The following is a 10,277-nucleotide window of genomic DNA, read 5'->3' as shown; positions in this document are numbered from 1 at the left end:
AAGAGAGAGAGAGAGAGAGAGAGAGAAAGAGAGAGAGAGAGAGAGAAAGAGGAGGAGGAGGAGAAAGAAAAGAGAGAGAGAGAGAGAGAGAGAGAGAGAGAGAAAGAGGAGGAAGAGGAGAAAGTAAAGCGTTTGCTGTTGCACGCGGGCTCTGTTACACCATTTTTCACTTCTCGTCTCGCCACAACCCGCGCATTCTTAGTTCGGACAAAAACTCGCGCAAGCGAAGAAGCCGGTGGCATCACGCGGCGACAGAAAAACCGGCAAGTCGATCCCCCGTTTACTCAAATAAAGTTCACACGACTATAAATAGATGTCCCGTTTTCAGCGAAGTTGCAACGCCGACGGTCGGGCCGACTCGGTGAAGATGCGTGCGCAAGCGCAGCACGACAAAAACCAACCGATACAAACCCCGCCGACCAAAACTAACCGATAAAAACGAGGTATAAGCTATTGCGACGCGCGCGGTTTATCTCAGGAGTTTACTAATTCTTTACTACTCGTCTGCAACCAGCGCGCGGGTCTCTGCGCGAGGCATCGTATCCGGGTTTAATACTCGAAATATTTGACAAAGATTATATGTATCAATTCAACTTCGATCTTGAATGGTATGGCAAAATCTTTTCCGCATTTCGTTTTTTTTCGCTCATTTCCGCGCGCATCGGCGAGAGAGAAGGTCGAGTTGGTACATCGTAAATAGATGTTTGGGGTGAGTGTCGGCTGTAGCTCAGCGACGCTTCGTCGATATATAATGTATGCTTACTTCTGTATGTCGGTGAGTGAGTGGTTCATCTACGACGCAGCATAAAAACATATAGTTATATACATAGGCCTATAGTTCTGCGACGCAGATCTTTCCCTTCTCTTCACCTCAATCTCCTCTCTCCCTCCCTCCCTCCCTTCCTTCCTTCCTTCCTCCTTCTCTCCTTCTCTTCCTCTCTCGCCCTCCCTCTGTCCCTCGCTCTCTGGCCCTCTCTCTGTCCTTCGCTCTCTCCCGTCCACCTTTTCTTACTTCCTCCCTGTCTTCCTTCTTCGTGCCCTCCCTCTCTCCCTCCCTCCGCGTTTCCTTTTCTCTTTCTAATTTTCTCTAGCTTCCTATCTCTTCCTTACCGCTTGCGCTGTCCTTCTCTTTCTACTTGTCTCTGTTTTTATTTATCTCTATTACTTTCTATCTCGCTTCCTCTCTCCTCTCTCCCCTTTTGTTTCTCCTTCTCTTTCCTTTCCACCATTCCTCCCGCCCTTTCTCCCTTCCTTCCTTCCTTGTAGTTCCTTCCCATCTCCCTTCCCTCCCTCTCTCCCCTTGTGCTATTTTTTGCCTCTATAATTCTCCTTCCTTTTCCTCTAAACACAATCACTATTTTTCGCCTTAGAAAACCCGGCGCACGGCGCGAAGAATAGAATTAATTATTCCGAAACCTCCCACGAGTTGTCGACGGCCGCCGCACTGACGCGCATGCTGCGAGCCGAGAGATACTTTAAGAGCTTCTCCCGGGAGACCGGCGTGTTTGTGTGTGATCGGCAGCATCCATGCGTGCATGCGCGACGAGCGCGCGTGCGTGTCTGATGACAACACGGCAAGTCGCGAGAGCAGCTGTTACGGTACGCGAGGCTGCGTCCGCATCACGCACACACATACGCGACCCTCGTACACCTACGACGCGCATGCGACAGCTCATACACACACACCCAGTACACAAGTATGCGAATTATTAGGTTGGTTCTCCTGAAAAAAATCGTCTCGCTCGCTCGCAGCGCGTGCAACTATAAACGCGGGTTTCTTGCGGAGGCGCTATCGCATCGAGATGCGGAGTGATGCTGCTGGAAGGATGTGGGATGCGGAGTGATGTTGGGGAATAGTAAGGGATGCGGAGTGAAGCTGCGGGAAGGATGTGGGATTCGGAATGATGCTTGGGAATGCTTAAAGAGGCGAGGGATGCTGGACGCGGCCTGAGGGATGCGATGTGAGGCTGAACGACGAGGAGTAACGTTGAGGCAGGGATGAGGGATGCGGAGTGATGCTGCGAGGGCTGCGGGATGCGAGTGATGTTGGAGAAGCAGCGGAATGCAAAGCGATGTTCAGGGAGGCTGAGGAATGCGGGGGATGTTGGAGAGGCTGGCGAAGGGTTTAGAGATGCGAAGTGATGCTGATCGAGGCTGAAGGATGGGGAGTGATACCGGGGAAGGTTAGGTATACGGGGTGATGCTAAGAGAGCGATTAGGGATGGGAAGTGATGCTTGGAGAGGCTGAGGGATGCGGACTGATGCCGAGGGAGGGATAAGGCATGGGAAGTGATGCTGAGGGAGGAATGAGATATGTGGCGCGATGCTAAAGGAGGGATGAAGGATGTGGAATGATGCCAAGATAGGGATGTGGGCTGCAGAGTGATGCTGAGGGAGAGCTGAAGCTCTAATTGCTACCTCAGAATCATCAAGCGAGGAGGCACTATGACATCTATAATTTATGTCTATATAGATTCGGCCGGCCTGCTTAGTTTTTATCTAAGCTACACCGCGCGCACCAACGCTTTTTACGAGACGCGTGGCCGACGCATGCGCGCGTGGTGGTCGTCACGACGTGCGCGTTTTAGTTCGACGTTAAACACGAGCTGTTCGGTCGTTTTTCCGCGTTGACGTGTCTCGCGAAGGCGCTTGCATTCTCGTTGGATGGCAGGCGCGGTGAACGCGGGTAATCGAGATGTGTCGGCATGGCAGCATGCCGCTGCGGTGTCCTGTAACGCGCCGATATCTATACGTGCACGGCCTGCGCGCCGGTTTTGTCCGCGTCTATCGCTGCTGCTGCTGCTTCTGCTGCTGTTGTTGTTTTTGTTATTGCTGCCTGCTGCTATCGCTGCTGCTGCTGTTTTTGTTGTTGCTGCCTGCTGCTATCGCTGCTGCTGCTGTTATCGCTGCTGTTACTGCTGCTGCTATCGCTACTGCTGCTGTTGCTGTCGCTACTGCTGCTGCTGCTACTGCTGCTGCTGTTGTTGTTGTTATTGTTGTTGTTGCTGCTGCTGCTGCTGCTGCTGCTGCTGCTGCTGCTGCTACTGCTGCTGCTACTGCTGCTGCTACTGCTGCTGCTACTGCTGCTGCTGCTACTGCTGCTGCTACTGCTGCTGCTACTATACTGTTTCTGCTATCGCCGCTGCTCCTCAAGCAGGCGGGCTTGGACGCAAGCTGAGACAGTGGCGGGTAGACGCCGCGGCTCTATAACATTCGGCAAGTGTCGAATGAACATCGATTAATCGCGCCTGTCTTCCAGTTTACGTGAGACACGCCGTCGTTCCGTGGCGAACACGTGATGAAAAACATCGCTGCCTCATCGCGCGCGTCGGCCACCTAGCCCCACGTCACTTCCAACGACCAATTAGATTTAACATGTAGCTCTCTCGCTCGTTCTCTCTCTCTCCCTCTCTCTCTTTCTCTCCCTCTCTCTCTCTTTCTCTCTCTCTATCTCTCTCTCCTACCCTAACCCTCTGCTACACACCGTCTGCACTTAGGATATCGCTTGGTGCAGTGATAATTATACGTCGCCTTGAAAGATTGTATCAAGAGCGCATAAGTCAAGCGCGTATAATCAAGAGCGTATAAGCCTTCGCTCTTGATTGTATATATATCGAACAGCGACTTCAAGCCAGCGGCATTTCAAGGTAAACGCGCCCTGCGGCCGAGTAGGAGAAGGCTGACAGAGCGCCACCACCGGATAAGCACATCTCGAGGTGCGTTTTTAGTCAATTGTTTTTTTTAGTCAATCGCTTTTCTCGTTATCTCTCGCGGCGCGGCAGCCGCGCGGGTCTGTTCATTGCAAACCTCCTACAGGTTCTCTCCGGGAAAGGGAAATTATTAACGGCAAAAATTCGCCGGTAGCGATCAGGCTCTCTGCTTCTATGAAGAGGATCCCTCGTGAGAGAGGAGCCGCTTCGATGGAGAGGATCCCTCGTGAGAGAGGAGCCGCTTAGATGGAGAGGATCCCTCTCTCTCTCTCTCTCTCTCTCTCTCTCTCTCTCGCACGCTCTCTCTCCCTCTCTCGCACGCGCTCTCTCTCTCTCGCTCTAGATATATATATATATATTTACATATATAAACAGTCTATCCCCGCTATTCACTATGCACTCTCTCTCTCTCACTCGCTCTTGGTCTCTCTCTCTCTCTCTCTCTCTCTCTCTCTCTCTCTTTCTCTCTTCCCCTCTCTTTCTCGGCCTCTCTCTCTCTCGCCGTTGGCAAAGCTCGGCTGTAACGCGCCGACGTTCTGTGTGCGCCGGCAGACGTCGGCGCGTGACGACAGCACTACGTCGCCTACGATGCCGCGGCGTCTCTGTCTCCGCAAGCCGATGATCTCTCGTCGCAGCAGAGCAATCCGCCGCGTCTGCTTGGACGCGCGTAAACAGAAACTCGATACGCGATCGGGCTGCAGCTGACGGCGTCGGCTGGCGCGGTGTGCGACTGGGCACTGTCACTGCCCGCGCGCGGCTGCTCTCTCTTACTACGCGAGCTAGCAGCGCTGCGTCTCCTAGCTGCTATAACTAGGCGATGCTATCCAACCGCTAGCACTACGGTTGGGCGTCTTCTTTCACCTACTGCTAGCACAGCTGTGGTCGTGTCTTCTCTGTTACTACACCAGCACCGCTGTCGTCGTCGTCTTCTCTATCCTACTACTGGTGCTGCTACAGCCGCCTGATTGTAACTCACTACAAGCACTGCGACTCGCGTCGGGTAATTGTCGCTGCTATATTGCAGTGCGGCTTGGTGGTATCTTCTCCTTCTGGCTGCGTCACTCGGTGAGCGCGATTGAGGACGACGCTTGCTCAGCGCGCGGGTCGGTTTAGCTGCACTGTGAGGAGAGCTTTACTCGATTACGGCTGAAGCCGTGTGGCTGCGATCACCCCGCACGAGGCGGTTATTGACTGCCCAGCGCGCTCGATTCGAACAAATTCGGATGGATCTCGGCGATCGGGGAGGTTTCTGCCTCGTCGCTGCGATACACGCACGCATACACATGCGCGCACGCACGCAGCGTGTGTTCCGCGCTGACGCCTGTAAGAATGCGCTGATTCACGCACGCACTAACAGATACTCACGCACGCACGCACGCGCGGATACGCACTAACACGAGCGCACGAGCAGGCACGCGCGCATACACGCACGCGCATTCGCGCTTGCGAGCGCGCGCACACTGACACACGGTAACGCACGCACGCGCACTTTCGCTCTCGTCGGCCGGCGTGTGCCAGGAGGCAGCTCCGTAAATCAGGTTTGGCAACGCACAATTAGCCTATCTCTGATTGTCGCTATAATGGAGCTAGTTGCTTGGCGGCCCGCCGTTGCCAGCGTTGCTACGTCACCACGCGGGCATTAACGCCCGCCTGATCAGCAGTAGCAGCGACAACCAGCGCACACGGTAGCAAGGCCGGTACTGTACGCGGGGCCACACATCGTTATCATCACCAGCACCCGGGAAACGCACACCACCCACGAGCACTGGTTCTTCGGGCTATACTGCTGTGCTTGGCTTGCCGAGCTAGCGAGAGAGAATGCTCGGTTTATGCGCTCTACTCGGTTTGTGCGCTCTACTCGGTTTGTGCGCTCTACTCGGTTTGTGCGCTCTACTCGGTTTGTGCGCTCAACTCGGTTTTCGGTGTGGCGTTAGGTTACGTGAACGCTGCTCGCATCAAACACCGCAGCGTATCGTAAAACAATGTATAAGATGCAGAGGAGATGTCCGGTAGATGCGGTCGTTGCTGGGGTAGTGCAGAGTAGCGGTGAAAGACGCACACCGTAGCAACACCTAAAGACTCGTTTAGTATTCCGAATCGTGACCGATTTTTTTTTTGATAAGATCCGTCAATAGCACTCTTAAGTAATTCACAGAATCTCTCTCTCTCCCCCTCTCTCTCTCTTTCACGCAAGACAGTGGCGATCGAATAGGGAGATGACTCACGGTATATAAGCACTTCCTGCAGTTGAGCCTCTTGTTTGAGCTTTGGACTATCCGGGAGCAGGGAAGAGCGCCCTGTGACGGTGTTTATCCTGCGTATATGTATTTACCGCCGCTCTCGTCACGGTTGAAACGCTACCGTGAAGGCGCTCAGTGACCGTGCTGAACGAGAGAAAGTTGTCTCCTCTCTATCTCCTTTCTTGCGTGCGTTATCTCCCTCGCTCTCGCTTTTATTCTCTCTATCTATATATCTTTTTATCTATATCTATCTATATATCTATCTATATATCTATCTCAGTGTCTCTCTGTTCCAATGTCTCTCTTTGCGTTGTGCGTTCACGTACTCTAGCCGCCTGTATACTCACAGCACACGGCACAACGGCGTTCAAATAGTGAGAAGACGTGTCTACGCACTTCCAGTGAGTCAGTCAAGATCTTTCGCACGGGCACAGCGCGCGCACCACGCGCATTAGTCGTCGTATATCTCTCCTCTTCGCCGAACGACGGAATTCACGGTCTTGACGACACAACGCAAGCGTCTCTCCACCCGAGACTGCGCTCGAACAGCTTTCACAACACGATGTGCACCCGATGGCTATCCCTCGATGACTAGCAGCCAGCGAAGTTCAAGAAATCACAGTAGCTATGGTCGCCGTCAGTGATAACAATCACAGCAAACAATAACAACAGCAGCGGCTGGCTCGTCAGTACCGAAGCCGTGTGTGTGTGTGTGTGTGCGTGTGTGTGTGTATGTGTGTGTGGAGGGGGGAGCTGTGTGTGCGCGTGTTGCCTGGTGCGCAGCGCCGCACGGACTAGACGTGAGTGAGCCGCGCACTGGATGCTGCGCACTCATGAAGCTCACCGCTCTGCTGCTGCTGCTGCTACTGCTGCTACTGCTGCTACTACTGCTACTGCTGCTGCTGCTGCTGCCGCTGCTATTGCTACAGTACTGCTGCTGCTACTGCTGCTGCTGCGGTGGCTGCGGCGGCTGCGGCGCACGGTGAGAGAGAGAGAAGGCGGGCGACTGCCAGGAGGCGAAACCGAGCTCACCGTTGCGTTGGCAGCCGTGTATTGCCGACGCGATGCGATCGCCGCACACGTCCTTAGCGACGCTGTGACGATGTGAAACCTGCTGCGTGGGGTAAAAGTAAACCGGTTAAGGAGTATCGAGAGAGATAAGTTCAGTGAACGTAAAACGGGGCAATCGGAGGCTGGTGACGTGGACAGTAATTACAGGTCAATAAGCCATGCTCTCAGCTGAAAGTGTCTCTCTTCTCTCTCTCTATCATCGCTGTCCTCGCGCTCTCTACTGGCTCTCTCCTCTCTCTTACTCTCATCTTCTCATCTCTCTCTCTCGTTCTCTTTCTCATCTCTCTCTCCTCTCTCTCTCCCTTTCTCTCTTCTCTTTTTTCTTCTTTCTCTCGCTTCTCTTTGCATCTTTCTCTCTCTCGGTTTCTCTCTCTCTCTCTCTCGCTGCTTGCCTTCTCTCTCTCTCATTCTGCTCTCCGCGCCCTCTCTCTCTCTCGTTCTCGGCACGCGCGCTCTCATCTCTTCTTCTTCTCTCTCTCTCTATATATATATATATAATATAATATATATTATATGTATAATTTATATATATATATATGCCATTTAAATAATATTTACTCTTCTTCCGTACTCTGTCTCTTCTCTCTCTTTTCTTGGTTTATCTCGCTCTAGCTACTTTTCTATCTATCTTATCTATTATGCTATCTGTCTTGTCTGTCTGTTGTCTATCTATCTATCTGTCTATCTATCATCTATCTATCTATTCTATGCTATATTCTATCTATCTATTATCTATCTATTATCTCTTTCTAATTATATATTTATATTATATATATATATATATAATATATATATATCTTCTTCTCTATCTCCTTCTAATCTTATCTATCTATCTATTTTCTTATCTAATCTATTTAGTATCATATCTTCTATCTACTCTATCTATCTATCTATGCTATCTTCGCATTATTCTTATCTATGCGATTTCCTCACTTTCTCTCAAATTTCCTTCTCTCTGCCTCCTCCTTCTCGCGCTCCATCTCCCCCAAATCTGCTGGACCGCACTCAGAAACCTGTGTTTCCAGCGCTAAGAAGTGCTCTAAATCCTTCAAGCTGCAAACGGACAGTTTTCCCAAGATTTTCCATTTTCCGAATGGAAAATTGCGCCGCCATTAAACAGGCCGGGGAAAACAAACAACAGGCCACACACGCAATGCACGCCACAACACTAAGGTCCACATCCAAGCAGCAATACAGGCCAGACACACAGGCCACCCCCAACACACACGCAAAACCGGCCACAAACACGGATCCGCAACGGACACTCACGCGCGCACACGCTCGCTCGGCCGGACACATGAAGGTGCACACACGCATGCAGCACACGTGCACACATACACATGCATACGCACCGACCACTCGAGAGAAGATGCAGTTTCATCACGCCACGCATGCATGCAGGTATTTGCTAAGTAGAAGGTGCTATTTTCGCTTTATCTCTCTCTCTTCGTCTCCTCGTTCTCGACATCATCATGCTTCTCTCGCCTCACATCTCTCTTTCCTGCCTCATCTCTCTTCTCTCTCTCGCTCTCTCTCTCTCCTCTCCTTCTCTCCTCCCCTTCTCTCTCTCTCTCTACTCTCTATCTCTATCTTTCTTCCACTCTCTCCTCGCGCTCGTCTCCTCTCTCTCTGCGTCTCTCTTCTCTCTCTCCTCGCTCATCTCCTCTCTCTCTCTCTTCATTTATCTATCGCTGTCCATCGAACGATTCCTCGCATTATATCGTGCTCTATCGTACATCAGAGCCAACACAACACAACTCGCATCTCGCGTAAACATGTAAGGTCTAATGCTGTTTATTGCAAGTTGTGATCCTGTAGCTATAATAATTCATTAATAAACGGCGCCTCACTCATGGTTTTCGGCTATCGCGGACGCGCGCAGGTAAGCGAAAAGCGGAAGTGCTGCTGCGTTTGGATTGCACACGTGTCGAACTGTCTGCGGCAAAGACAAGATCAAAGCGCGGGCAGCGAAATTCCGAGCGCGAAATCTGCCAATTAAGCGACGATTGCGAAATATGAAATCGCCAAAGCTCGTACTGAAGCAAGCGCGTTTTGCGACTGCAGCACTTCCGCAATGCAACGCCGAGTGTGGATTGATTGAACGCTGCTACATCAGAGATTATGTTAATTTCAAGAGACGCGAATACAAGAGTTTAATCTCGCAGGCAGGCCAGCGACAGGGCGAGGAAAGCGTGCGCGCGTGGCGTGCCGTATGTGCGTGCGTAAGTTCGTGTGTGTGCGCGCGCATGCCGTGTGCGTGCGTGTGTGCGCGCATATGTGTGCGTGCGTGTGTACGTGCGGACGTATAACGGTTGGTGGCAATTGGCGGATAGTGTGCGTGATCGATTGTTGTGTGAAACAAGAGAAATTCCCCGTGGTGTCCGCATTGCTGATTAGCATTCGTCGCGTATCTTGCAACACACACACACATGGCCAGCAGCACACACACTACACACACACACACGCACACACACACCAGCACACACACCCACACACGACAACCACAATCACATCACACACACACGACACAACACACACACAACACACAAACACACAACACCACACACACATACACACCATCACACACAACCACAACACAACAACAACACACACACACACCACCCATCACACACATACACGGGATCGCCTTGGACGAGGTGGAGGGTCGGTGCGCTGTGGGCGCGGAGGGGGGCGTGGCCTGGACATCGACCGTCGCACAGCAACATAAGCCACACATACACAAACACAAACACACACACACACACACACACACACCACACAAAAGCATACCCAAACACAAAAACACAAACACAAAACACAAACACACCACACACACACACACACACACCACACACCGCACGAGCGCGCGCACACATCCACACACACACACACACACACACGCACTGTACGCTACGGCAACGCACACGCATACGCACACACACACACACACACACACACCCACACCTCGACACACACACACACACACACACTCACACACACCACACCAACAACAAACCGACACCGTGCGTTCAATGAACGCCCTACCACCACCATTCCACCCCATCCCACCTAGCCCCAACACACCCCACTCCCACCCCACCCCTACCCCTACCCATTCCACCCCATCCACCCCATCCCAACACACCCCACCCAACCGCACCCCTACCACCCATCCACCCACCCCACTCACTCCACCCCATCCGCAGACCCACCCCACCCTACCCCCACCACTATCCCGGTCCATCCGCACCCACAG

The 10,277-nt window shown here is 52.3% G+C and overlaps 1 protein-coding gene across 1 annotated transcript in view; it reads right to left on the bottom strand.

Annotated features, from left to right (window-relative positions):
- The window catches only part of LOC106806454 (5-hydroxytryptamine receptor 1B-like), a 71,848-nt gene that overhangs the window by 31,215 nt on the left and 30,356 nt on the right, over positions 1-10,277 (bottom strand). The window lies entirely within an intron of this gene.

Source organism: Priapulus caudatus, unplaced genomic scaffold, assembly GCF_000485595.1.
Source record: "Priapulus caudatus unplaced genomic scaffold, Priapulus_caudatus-5.0.1 Scaffold161, whole genome shotgun sequence".
Classification (NCBI taxonomy): Eukaryota; Metazoa; Priapulida; class Priapulimorpha; order Priapulimorphida; family Priapulidae; genus Priapulus; species Priapulus caudatus.
This window is presented reverse-complemented; position numbering and strand designations above follow the sequence as displayed.